Here is a 13,965-nt window from a genome sequence, read left to right on the forward strand (position 1 = left end):
CTTCAAGTTGTTTTTCAAAGGGAGGAAGAGAAGAATGACAGACAAATATGTAGCTGGGGCTTATAACGAGGGAATTAGTGGAGGGGAGAAATAGAATAAAAGTGTTATTACAGATGTGATGAGACAGGAGGGAGAAGAGAGGAGAGAGGACAGGAGAAAGAGGAGGAATACAGACCGTTCAAATAAATGTTTTATAAGCCGAAGTGCCAGAATGGCTGAAGGAAGTGGATGTTTTAAAGACCTGCAAGGGTTCTCTGAAAGCCAGGGTCGAGGTTTGTGCGGCGGATGAAAAGGCTACATCTTGGGTTGGCTGAATGAACAAGGCTTCATTCAATGAACTGAATTTGACCTTTCCTATATTCACACTATAAAGGACTGCAGGAAGTGGTGTTTTAAGAGCAAGGTCAGCCTGCAAGGATCCTGTAAAAGCTCTAAGAGCCATTGTGGAGAAGTAAGGGTGTGAGGAAGCAAGACTAGGAATATTATGAGAGAACAAACATACAGGAAGTGAACAGAATGTTACCTTAGCTAATGGTATATATTCACATTGAATTGAACAGTGCATTACTAACAGGCACAGACAGTCTTGGGAAATGGTGAGTGCACATTGAAATGATTAGGGTTGACCTCTAAACATGACAGGACTCCATCCAAATGCCATGGCATCCTACTTCAGTGCTCCCTCTACTTCGCTCATCAGATGGTTGCCACTGTTATTTCCCTGCTGACCTGACGGGCGTTGGAGTGGGCTATGGCTGTCTGGGGGAGAGGAGAGGAGGAGCTGGGTTCCTATGAGGAGTTCAGGGCTTTGTTCAGAGGAGTCTTTGATCATCCACCGGAGGGCAGAGAGGGGGGTGAGCATCTACTCCAACTACGGAAGGATGGCCAGACAGCTGCGAAGTACGCCCTCACTTTCCGGACAGTGGCAGCATCCAGTGGATGGAATGAGCTGGTGCACCGCACCCTATTCAGAAGAAGACTGTGCAAAGAGGTCCAGACAGAGTTGGTATACCGAGACAACACACTCTCCTTGAACACACTCATCGCGATGGCCATCCGTATGGAGAACCTTCTCCGAGAGTGTCGGCACCCCCATTGCCTCTCTCCCTCCTTCGTTGACTGTCAGAGCCTGAACCCGTGGAGAATGGGGCCAAATGCCTTCCCGCGGCTGAGCAACGCCGTCGGAGACAGCTGGGGCTCTGTCCCTATTGTGGTCAAGAGGGGCACCAGCTTCAACGGTATCCGGTACGTTCCAACCCGGGGTCAACGAGAGCAGAGGAACGGCCCCGTGGTCACCCGTCTCCTGGGTTAGGCGTGAGCTTTCCATTATCACTTTCCGCCAAACCATTTTTTTGTATCGATTTCACTAGCTGGCTGTCCCTCATGCATTGTTTCTACAGCTCTAGTGGTTTTCAGTGCCGTAGGAAATTTTATTGACCAGACCCTTGCCTCCTCCCTGAACATCACCTCATACCCCCCCTCCTCTCCGTTTCCGGTTGAAGCGCTGGATAATCAACCACCGGAATCCGGGACTATCACAACACCACTCACCCTCACTGTGGAATCCATACATCAAGAAAGCCTTCCCTTCCTCAACATCAGTGCACCCGTACAGTATATCATCCTCGGCCTCCCATGGCTCCAACGCCATAACCCCACCATCTCATGGTCGAGGATGACAATCACGGACTGGGCGCCCGAATGCCAGAGGACCTGCTTTCCCTTCCCCTGTGGTTCAACAGTTGAGAGTCCTGTGGTTGCCCTTCAGCCCAACATCCTGGAGGTGTAACAAGATCTGCGGGAGGCTTTTTCCAAGACCCATGCCACCTGTCTCCCTCCTCATCACCCCTGGGACTATGCCATCGACATGCTTGCAGGCTCTGCGCCTCCGCTTAGCCACATCTACCCTCTGTCGGTGGCTGAAACCAAGGCTATGAAGGAGTACATCCATGAGGCGCTCCAACAAGGTTTAATCTGCATGACCACCTCCCCTGTGTCGGCAGGCTTCTTCTTCGTGGCAAAGAAGGATGGAGGGTTACACCTTGCATTGATTACATTACCACTAAATACCGTTACCCTCTCCCGTTGGTGCCAGCAGTGATCGAACAGCTCCGCAGGGCCCGGTTCTTTACCAAATTGGACCTGCGGAGTGCCTACAATCTTATCCTCATCCGGTAGGGGGATGAATGGAAAACAGTCTGGTAACTACAAGTACTTGGTGATGCCTTATGGATTAGCCAATGCTCAGTCACTGTTCCAGGCATTCGTTAACGAGGTGATCCTGGGACATGCTCGGACGCCAGGTAGTCGTGTATATCAACAAAGTCCTGGTCTACTCGGCTACCTTGGATGATCACATCGCTCACGTCCCGAGTAGTCCTGGAACGCCTCTTGACTAACCACCTATATGTCAAAGCGGAGAAGTGCCAACTCCATCAGGAGGCTGTCGCCTTTCTGGGTTACCAGATAGGCCTGCAAGGAGGGATGATGAACAGTAAGAATGTAGATGCTGTCAGATCATGGCCAGTCCCAACCACCATAAAGGTGTAACAATGGTTTTTGGGGTTTGCCAACTTCTACTGCCGTTTCATCAAGAACTTTAGCTCTATCGCCTGGCCTCTCACCTCTCTCCTCAAGGTTGGTCCCCGTAAAATGAGGTGGAGTCCTACAGCCGATAAAGCCTTCCAACCACTGAAGGGACGTTTCACCTCCACCCTGTTTCTCAAACACCCAAATCCTACGCTGCCCTTGTGGTGGAGGTGGATGCTTCATAACTGGGTGTGGGGGCTGTCCTGTCCCAACGACAAGGTAATCCACAGAAATGGTATGCATATTACTCAAAGAAACTGTCTCCTGTGGAGCGATCGGGAGCACATGGTTGTGAAGTTGGCATTAGAGGAGTGGAGACACTGGCTGGAGGGCACCAAGGACTCATTTCTCATCCTTACCAACCATCGGTACCTGGAGTACATTCGGAACCCGCGCCAAGCAAGATGGTATTCTTTTTCACTAGATTCGACTTCACTGTGACATATCGCCCAGGTTGAAAGAACAACAAAGCTGATGCCCTGTCCCGGTTCTACGATTCGGGAGAGGTTCCTGCCCTGAGTGCACCCATAATTCCACCCGCTCAAGTCGTAGCCCCCATGGTGTCGCGCACCTGCTACCTGTACTCCTGAGCACATCTACGTTATAATGGAGATAAGGGATCGGCTGCTGACCTAGGCGCACACACCTGTTGTCGCTGGGCATCCAGGTATCACCCGCACTATTCAATCTATCTCCGGACAGTACTGGTGGCCCACCTTGGCGCAGAACGTCACTTGCTACGTCAACTACTGTTCCATATGTGCCCAAACTAAGTCTCCCCGGCACGCTCCAGCAGGGAAACTCCTTCCCTTTCCCGTGCCTCAGCATCCCTGGTCTCATCTGACCATTGATTTTGTCACTGATCTCCCCTCATCTGATGGTTTCAGCACCATTTTGGTGGTTGTGGACAGATTCTCTAAATCCTGCTGTTTTATCCCTCTTTCTGGTCTCCCTACTGCTCTCCAGGTCATTGAGAGACTGTTCCAGCAGGGCTTCCGGCACTATGGCCTTCCGGAGGATATCGTCTACTACCGTGGCCCCCGATTCACGTCACGGTTATGGAAAGCCTTCATAGAGAAGCTGGGGGTCCCCGTCAGCCTAACTTCTGGGTACCGGCCTCAGTCTAACAGGCAGGTGGAGAGGATGAAGCAGGAGCTGGGGAGGTTCCTGAGGAGTCACTGCCAGGACCGGCAGGGGGAGTGGGCCTGATTCCTTCCCTGGGTGAAGTACACACATAATTCATTGTGTCACTCCTCTACCGGGCTGACTCCCTTCCAGTGTGTTCTGGGATATCAGCCAGCTCTGGCTCTGTGGACACCGAGCCAGACCGAAGCTCCTGCAATGGACGAGTGGTTCAGATAGGCAGAAGAGCTGAGGGGGCACTAGTACGTCCACTCCCGCTCTGATACTCAACTTTGCCGATTTACTAACCACCGGTCCTGGCAACCCATCATTAGGCACACCTGGACTTAATCACTGCCCTCCTGAATACTTTCCCTTTATCTAGCACTCCCTAGCATTACTCTTCAGGCAGTATTGGTTTTGTGTTCATGTCCAGACACTTCTCCTGTTTTATATCACTCCATGTTCTGTTTTATTAAACTCACCCACTGCACCTGCTTCCTGACTCCCAGCATCAGTTACAATTCATCATTGTTACAATTCCTTTGGAAACAATGATGCTAAACATGAGGAATATCAAGTGCCTTCCCAAATCCTTCCCCCTGGAATGGAATGTCACCCACCATGCACCTCAACATTGTAGACTTCACTAGCTACTGCTCTTCTCTGTCTGCCCCACTCTCTCTCTCCCTGGCCCATCTCTGAATGCTGTTAAGTGAATAAATGATTGTGTTCACTCCCATGGAGGATAGAGTATAAATAAGTCATGCACGTATTCTCCTGTGGAAGCCTGCTGCAGCTCCAGCTGTCTCTCAAGAGGAGAGCGAGAGAGAGGGGTGAGGAGGAGGGAGAGACAGACAGAGAAAGGAAGATAGCGAAAGAGTGCTGATTCTGTGGATGTGTTGAGCTTGCTCTGTGAGGAGTGTTGCAATGTGTTGCGGCATACACGCACATGCGCATGTGCACAGTCGCAAACACACACCCACACGCACACACACTTCCAGGGGTAAGAATAGCAGTGTTATGTAAGGGGTGTGAGGAGTAGGGGAGCAGCCTGAGGGGAGTTCCTGGGCCTGACTGAGAGACAGAGTGATGCACCACACTGAACACGGCCAATGGCACTGATGTGCCCAGCACAGGAGGACCAATCATAGTCATCTATCAACATCTCAGAGTGACAGGGATACATTTATCATAACACACTCAGCCAGCACAGATCAAATGGCACTGAATAGAAAGCAAATGTCCAATCTTAAATCCCTGCTTTACTTCCTGCCCAGTCCTCTCAGTTCTTTAAAAAAAAGCTAGTCGTATAGCAATAATGTTTCAACTGACATGGTCGCACTCCGGTATATATAGTGCACATTCATGAATGAATTAGCCACAAGGAAAGAAGTAATGGCACAGATTGCTTGTTATCAGTGGGACTTGCGAAGCAAGTCATACCTCTTATTATTTTAATTTGGAACGCTACTTCTCCTACAAACATAATTCAAACTTTAAAACGTGCAGCTCAGTCTGGAATAATGTGCTTGTGTACAACTTTTTGATTTATGCTATACATTTTAAACTTTGAAGCATTTTTTCCTTCTTTTTTTCCTCCATCCACTTTCATGGATTTCCTAAGCATTCTAAAGGGCCCATTGTGACATCATGACTGCAAACATTCTATTATATTCACCGTAAACAATGTAACTTCTGACACAAACAGCTACTTTAACCACTTTGCCAACAACTTATACAAAAAAAGTGAATGGGTTTGTAATCTTCTTTTACATCTCTAATATTCAAATCTGAAATCGGAACAAAAATATATTCTACCAATCAAACGATAGAGCTGTTTAATTAATTAAAACCTTTTAAGGCTAGGGGGCAGTATTTTGACATCCGGATGAAAAGCGTGCCCAAAGTAAACTGCCTGCTACTCAGGCCCAGAAGTTAGAATATGCATATAATTAGTAGATTTGGATAGAAAACACTGAAGTTTCTAAAACTGTTAGAATAATTTATGCGAGTATAACAGAACTGATTTGGCAGGCTTTTGAGAAATGAAGAAGTATGGCTGTTCTTTGTAAGTGTCACTCCAGGTGGACTCTAGTCTTTTGGTGCGCGTGAACTGGAACGCGCTTCAAGTTGTTTTTATCCGGTATTGGAAACAGATTATTCCGTCTTAAATTTTATAGATCATTTACATTTTAGGATACCTGAGGTTGGATTAGGAACGTTGTTTGAAATGTTTGGACCAAGTTTACAGGTAACTTATTAGATACTTTGTAGTCATGTTGGGCGAGTTGGAACCGGTGTATTTCTGAATCAAACGCGCCAAATAAATAGACATTTTCAAATCAAATCCAATTTTATTTGTCACATACACATGGTTAGCAGATGTTAATGCGAGTGTAGCGAAATGCTTGTGCTTCTAGTTCCGACAATGCAGTAATAACCGACGAGTAATCTAACCTAACTATTCCACAACTGCTACCTTATACACACAAGTGTAAAGGGATAAAGAATATGTACATAAAGATATATGAATGAGTGATGGTACAGAATGGCATAGGCAAGATGCAGTAGATGGTATAGAGTACAGTATATACATATGAGATGAGTAATGTAGGGTATATAAACATAAAGTGGCATAGTTTAAAGTGGCTAGTGATACATGTATTACATAAAGATGGCAAGATGCAGTAGATGATATAGAGTACAGTATATACATATACATATCATATGAGTAAGGTAGGATATGTAAACATTATATTAAGTGGCATTGTTTAAAGTGGCTAGTGATACATTTTTACATCAATTCCCATCTATTTCCATTATTAAAGTGGCTGGAGTTGAGTCAGTATGTTGGCAGTAGCCACTCAATGTTAGTGGTGGCTGTTTAACAGTCCGATGGCCTTGAGATAGAAGCTGTATTTCAGTCTCTCGGTCCCAGCTTTGATGCACCTGTACTGACCTCGCCTTCTGGATGATAGCGGGGTGAACAGGCAGTGGCTCGGGTGGTTGTTGTCCTTGATGATCTTTATGGCCTTCCTGTGACATCGGGTGGTGTAGGTGTCCTGGAGGGCAGGTAGTTTGCCCCCGGTGATGTGTTGTGCAGACCTCACTACCCTCTGGAGAGCCTTACGGTTGTGGGCGGAGCAGTTGCCGAACCAGGCTTTGATAAGCCCGACAGAATGCTCTCAATCGTGCATCTGTAGAAGTTTGTGAGTGCTTTTGGTGAGGATATAAAGAAGGAATTTATCGAACAAAATGAGACAATGAGACATTTGGGATTGCAAAAATCAGAGGCATTTATTATATGGCTATTTCTGACTTTTGTGTCTCACCAGCCTGGTTGAAAAATAATTTTAATGTGTTTGTATGCGGGGCGCTGTCCTCAGATAATCGCATGGTCTGCTTTCACCGTAAAGCCTTTTTGAAATCTGACACAGCGGCTGGATTAACAAGATGTTAAGCTTTATTTTGATGTATTACACATATATTTTCGTGAATGTTGAATATTGATATTCCTGTAGTTTGTATTTGGCGCGCTGCCATTTCACTGGACGTTGTCAAATCGATCCCGCTAAAGGGATTGGTGCGTGAAGGGATCCATAAGAGGTTTAACTAATCGCATCAACAACATTTCCTTTTCCCAAAAAGTTAGAGCGTATGAAATCAGAGGTAGAGCTGTTTTAGAAACCCATCAACTGCTTTCATTAAAGATGCAGTAAGTCATGTCAGAAGCTACCAGATTAATTTGCATAGAGTTGATCAGGCTGTTGATTGTGGCCTGTGGAATGTTGTCCCACTCCTCTCCAATGGCTGTGCTTAGTTCCTGGATATTGGCGGGAACTGGAACACACTGTCGTACACGTCAATCCAGAGCATCCCAAACGTGCTCAATGGATGACATGTCTGGTGAGAATGCAGGCCATGGAAGAACTGGAACATTTTCAGCTTCCAGGGATTCTGTACAGATCCTTGTGACATGGGGCCGTGCATTATCATGCTGAAACATGAGGTAATGGCGGCGGCTGAATGGCACGACAATGGGCATCAGGATCTCGTCACTGTATCTCTATGCATTCAAATTGACATCAATAAAATGCAATTGTGTTCATTGTTCGTATTTTATGTCTGCCCATACCATAACCCCCCTGCCACCATGGGGCACTCTGTTTACAATGTTGACATCAGCAAACTGCTTGCCGACAAAACGCAATACAGGCTGTCTGCCATCTGCATGGTACTGTTGAAACCGGGATTCATCCATGAAGGGCACAATTCTCTAGTGTGCCAGTGCCAATCGAAAGTGAGCATTTGCCCACTGAAGTCAGGTTACGACGCTGAACTACAGTAAGGTCAAAACCCTTCTGAGGGCAACGAGCACGCAGATGAGCTTCACTGAGAGAGTTTATGACAGTTAGTTCAGAAATCCTTTGGTTATGCAAACCCAGTTTCATCAGCTGTCCAGGTGGCTGGTCTCAGACGATCCCACAGGTGAAGAAGCCGGATGTGGAGGTCCTAGGCTGGCATGGCTACACGTGGTCCGCAGTTTTGAGGTCCGTTGGACGTATTCCCAAATTCTCTAAAATGACGTTGGAGGCGGCTTATGGTAAAGAAAATTACATTAAATTCTCTGGCAACAGTTCTGGTGGACATTCCTGCAGTCAGCATGCCAATTGCACACTCCCTCAAAACTTGACACATCTGTGGCATTGTGTTGTGTGACAAAACTGCACATTTAAGAGTGGCCTTTAATTAGGTGCAGCTATGTAATGGTCATGCTGTTTAATCAGCTTCTTGATATGCCACATTGTCAGGTGGATGGATTACATTGGCAAAGGAGAAATGCTCACTGACAGGGATGTAAACACACTTGTGCACAACAATTGAGAGTTGAATAAGATTGATGTGCGTATAGAACATTTCTGAGATCTTTTGTTTCAGCTCTTGGAACATGGGACCAACATTGTTGCGTTTTATTATTTTTGGTCAGTGCATTTACATATAATCGAAATGTGGGTACATTAATGGTACAATTCCTACTTCTTCAGGATTGGTTGGTCGCCTGCTTGACGGTTAAGCTAATGTAGGCTAATGAGATTAGCATGAGGTTGTAAGTAACAAGAACATTTCCCAGGACATAGACATATCTGATATTGCAAAAAGCTTAAATTCTTGTTAATCTAACTGCACTGTCCAATTTACAGTAGCTCTTACAGTGAAATAATACCATGCTATTGTTTGAGGAGATTGCACAGTTTTAAAAGTTATTAATAAACAAATTAGGCACATTTGGGCAGTCTTGATACAACATTTTGAACAGAAATACAATGATTAATTGGATCCGTGTAAAACTTTGCACATACACTGCTGCAATCTAGTGGCCAAAATCTAAATTGCACCTGGGCTGGAATAATACATTATGGCATTTCTCTTGCATTTCAAAGATGATGGTACAAAAAAAATACAAAAAAATTGTTGTTTCTTTCTTTGTATTATCTTTGACTAGATCTAATGTGTTATATAATCCTACATTCCTTTCACATTTACACAAACTCCAAAGTGTTTCCTTTCAAATGGTGCCAAGAATATGCATATCCTTGCTTCAGGGCCTGAGCTACAGGCAGTTAGATTTGGGTATGCCATTTTGGCCGAAAATTGAAAAAAAAGGGTCCAATCTTTTTTAAGCTTAAAGCTTATCCCACTGTCATGTAACTTTGTTACGTGACATTTTCCTGGTTACCATAGCAACATTTGATCTCACTGTGCATTAATAGCCCTGCTAACTCAGTCTGTTTGAAGTGTCTCAATTATCGTTCTCTACAGGTAAGACAACACAAACACATTGAAACCAGTATGCACGCACACACATACACACACCTTCCATTGTCATAGTTTAAAGGCACTGAACTGACATTTTTTGTGGCAACTTCAACTATGATCTGCTGTCAAGGTCGAGCAAGCAAAGCCCATCTTGACGTTGTTTCACGTGGGATACTACGCGCAGTTGATACAAGCTCATGGTAAAAAACAACAACAATTGCATTTCAAAGAATGTAGGGCCCTATAAAATCTGCGTTGAGAGAATGCGGACGGAATCACGGAATCCAGACATAAAAACAGAATTCAACAATATTCTTAAAATAATTGAATAGGAAATCAATTAAATGTAATGTACTTATTAGAAAATGTTGCCCAAGCTAATCACAAGACATGAACAAAATGCATCAGTGATTTGTATTTTCCTGCAATGGTATAGGTGTGTGTGTGTGTGTGTGTGTGTGTGTGTGTGTGTGTGTGTGTGTGTGTGTGTGTGTGTGTGTGTGTGTGTGTGCGTGTGGAGCCCACTAGTGATGTACGGGTCAGCTGTTTGTTCACCTGCACACACCCACAATTGGAAGTGTATAGGTGATGTTGTTCCCACTGTGACTATTAAAACCTACCCAAACCAGAAACCATTGTTAGATGGCAGCATTCGCACAAAACTGAAAGCTTGAACCACCGCATTTAACCATGAAAAGGTGACTGGGAAAATGGTTGAATACAAACAGTGTAGTTATTCCCTCTGTAAGTCAATCAAACAGGCAAAATGTCAGTACAGAGACTAGTTGGAGTCGCAATTCAACGGCTCAGACACAAAACGTATGTGGCAGGGTCTACAAACAATGACGGATTACAAAGGGAAAACACAGACGTCTTGCTCCCGGACAAGCTAAACACCTTCTTTGCTTGCTTTGAGGATAACACAGTGCCACCGATGCAGCCCGGCGCAGCCTCCTCCCAAGGACTGTGGGCTCTCATTTTCTGTGGCCGATGTGAGTAAGACATTTAAGCGTGTTAACCCTCGCAAGGCTGCAGGCCTAGACGGTATCCCTAGTCGCATCCTCAGATCATGCGCATACCAGCTGGCTGGAGTGTTTACGGACATATTCTACCTCTCAATTTCCCAGTCTGCTGTCCCTACTTGCTTCAAGATGTCCACCATTGTTCCTGTACCCAATTAATTAAAGGCAACTGAACTAAATGTCTATCGCCCCGTAGCACTCAAATCTGTCAATATAAAGTGCTTTGAGAGGCTAGTTAATGATAATTTCACCTCTACCTTTCCTGACACCGTAGAGCCACTTCAATTTGCTTACCGCCCCAATAGATCCACAGACGATTCAATCACGATCACACTGCCCTATCCCATCTGGACAAGAGGAAGGTCTGAACTCCGCCCTGTGCAACTGGGTCCTGGACTTGCTGACGGGTCTCCCCCAGGTGGTGAAGTTAGGAAACTACACCTCAACTTCGCTGATCCTCAACACAGGGGCCCCACTAGAGTGCATGCTCAGCACCCTCCTGTACTCCCTGTTCATCCATGTTTGCATGGCCATTCACACCTCCAAATCAATCATCAAGTTTGCAAACGACACAACAGTAGTAGGCGTGATTACCAACAATGACGAGACAGCCTACAGGGAGGAGGTGAGGGTCTTGGTGGAGTGGTGCCAGGAAAATAACCTCTCCCAACGTCAACAAAATGAAGGAGCTGATCATGGACTTCAGGAAACAGCAGAGGGAGCATGTTCTTATCCACATCAACGGGACCGCAGTGGAGAAGGTGACAACCTTCACTGACACTCTGAAATGGTCCACCAATACAGACAGTGTGGTGAAGAAAGCACAACAGTGCTTCTTCAACCTCAGCTTTGGCCCCCTAAGAGCCTCACAAACTCTCCAGATCCACAATTGAGAGCATCCTATCGGACTGTAACACCGCCTGGCACTTCAACTGCACCGCCCGCAACCGCAGGGCTCTCCAGAGGGTGGTGCAGTCTGCCCAATGCATCACCGGGGCACACTGCCTGCCCTCCAGGAAACCTACAGCACCCGCTATCACAGGAAGGCCAAAAAGATCATCAAAGATATCAACCACCCGAGACACGGCCTGTTCACCCCGCTATCATTCAGAAAAACAGCTGAAAAACAGCTTCTTTCTCAAGGCCATCAGACTGTTAAATAGCCATCACGAGCCAGCTACCACCCGGTTACTCAACCCTGCACCTTAGAGGCTGCTGCCCTATATACAGTCGAAGTCGGAAGTATACATTTTCACAATTCCTGACATTTAATCCTAGTGAAAATTCCCTGTCTTAGGTCAGTTAGGATCGCCACTTTATTTTAAGAATGTGAAATGTCAGAATAATAGTAAAGATAATTATTTATTTCAGCTTAAATTTCTTTCATCACATTGCCAGTGGGCCAGAAGTTTATTCATATTTGGTAGCATTGCCATTAAATTGTTTAACTTGGGTCTAACGTTTTGGGTAGCATTCTACAAGCTTCCCACAATAAGTTGGTTGAATTTTGGCCCATTCCTCCTGACAGAGCTGGTGTAAGGTTTGTAGGCCTCCTTGCTCGCACACGCTTTTTCAGTTCTGCCCACAAATATTCTATAGGATTGAGGTCAGGGCTTTGTGATGGCCACTCCAATACCTTGACTTTGTTGTCATTAGACCATTTTGCCACAACTTTGGAAGTATGCTTGGGGTCATTGTCCATTTGGAAGACGCATTTGTGACCAAGCTTTAATGTCTTGAGATGTTGCTTCAATATATCCACATAATTTTCCTACCCCATGAAGAAATCTATTTTGTAAAGTGCACCAGTCTCTCCTGCAGCAAAGCACTCCCACAACATGATGCTGCCACAACGTGCTTCACGTTTGGGATGGTGTTCTTCGGCTTGCAAGCATCCCCTTTTTCCTCCAAACATAACGGTGGTCATTATGGCCAAACAGTTCTATTTTTGTTACATCAGACCAGAGGATATTTCTCCAGAAAATACGATCTTTGTCCCCATGTGCAGTTGCAAACCATAGCCTGCCTTTTTTATGGCAGTTTTGGAGCAGTGGCTTCTTCCTTGCTGAGCTGCCTTTCAGGTTATTTCGATATAGGGTTCGTTTTACTGTGGATATAGTTACTTTTGTACCGGTTTCCTCCAGCATCTTCACAAGGTCCTTTGCTGTTGTTCTGGGATTGATTTGCACTTTTCACACTAAAGTATGATGTCAAGCAAAGAGGCACTTAGATTGAAGGTAGGCCTTGAAATAAATCCACAGGGACACCTCCAGTTGACTCAAATTATGTCAATTAGCCTATCAGATGCTTCTAAAGCCATGGCATCACTTTCTGGAATTTTCCAAGCTGTTAAAAGGCACAGTCAACTTAGTGTATGTAAACTGCTGACCCACTGGAATTGTGATACAGTGAATTGTAGGTGAAATAATCTGTCTGTAAACATGGAATTACTGGCCACTTTAACAATGGAACACTAGTCACTTTAATAATGTTTACATTCTGCTTTACTCATCTCATATGTATATACTGTTTTCTATTCTACTGTATTTTAGCCAATGCCACTCCGACATTGCTCGTCCAAATATTTATGTTTCTTTATTCCATTCTCTTACTTTTAGACGTGTGTGTATTGATGTGAATTGTTAGATACTACTGCACTGTTGGCGCTAGGAACACAAGCATTTCACTACACCCGCAATAACATCTGCTACATATGTGTATGTGACCAATAAAATGTGATTTGATTGGATTTAATAACCCATCTGCAACCCCTCGACTATGTGATAAGTAAAACTCTGAGGCCCGCACCCGACCTTAAACCTGCAAATATTGAAAATGAGCTGTACATCTCCCTTTTTTCTCTTGAACATTTACTGAAAACTCTGTTTTAATTAACATTTATTCATTGAATATTCAGGCCTATTGAACAGTAGCCTAATGTTTTGCAGAAACAAAACATTTCAAACAATAGCCTAAAATGGCACCTTGCACATAAATTAGTGAAAATGCACTGTACGATCAGGCTACTTTGCCCTTGTATTTATTGAGCATTTAGGCCTATTAATTTGAAAAGGCTTATTGAACAGTAGCCTGCAGTTTTGCTGAAATGAAACAAAATGTCAAAGAATAAATGGAGATCTTGTAAGCCAACTGCCTGTGTGGGTTAACAGCCTATACAGACATAAAAAAGGATTATAACACAACACTGTCCAGTTATGAGTTTATAACTGCCTACTTTGTCTTCCTTTCTTTTGTAGCGCTGTTGAGAAACAGAATAGAGTCCACTTCACTGTGCCAGGTTTCAGTTAGGCCCTAAAGTTTAGGTTTATGCACTAATGCCAGAAAAAATGATGAAAGAAAAACCTCAATCTAACTCATAGATATGAATTGCACAATAACAAACCTATTTTTT

This window comes from Oncorhynchus mykiss, chromosome 6 (genome assembly GCF_013265735.2).
Source record: "Oncorhynchus mykiss isolate Arlee chromosome 6, USDA_OmykA_1.1, whole genome shotgun sequence".
Taxonomy (NCBI): Eukaryota; Metazoa; Chordata; class Actinopteri; order Salmoniformes; family Salmonidae; genus Oncorhynchus; species Oncorhynchus mykiss.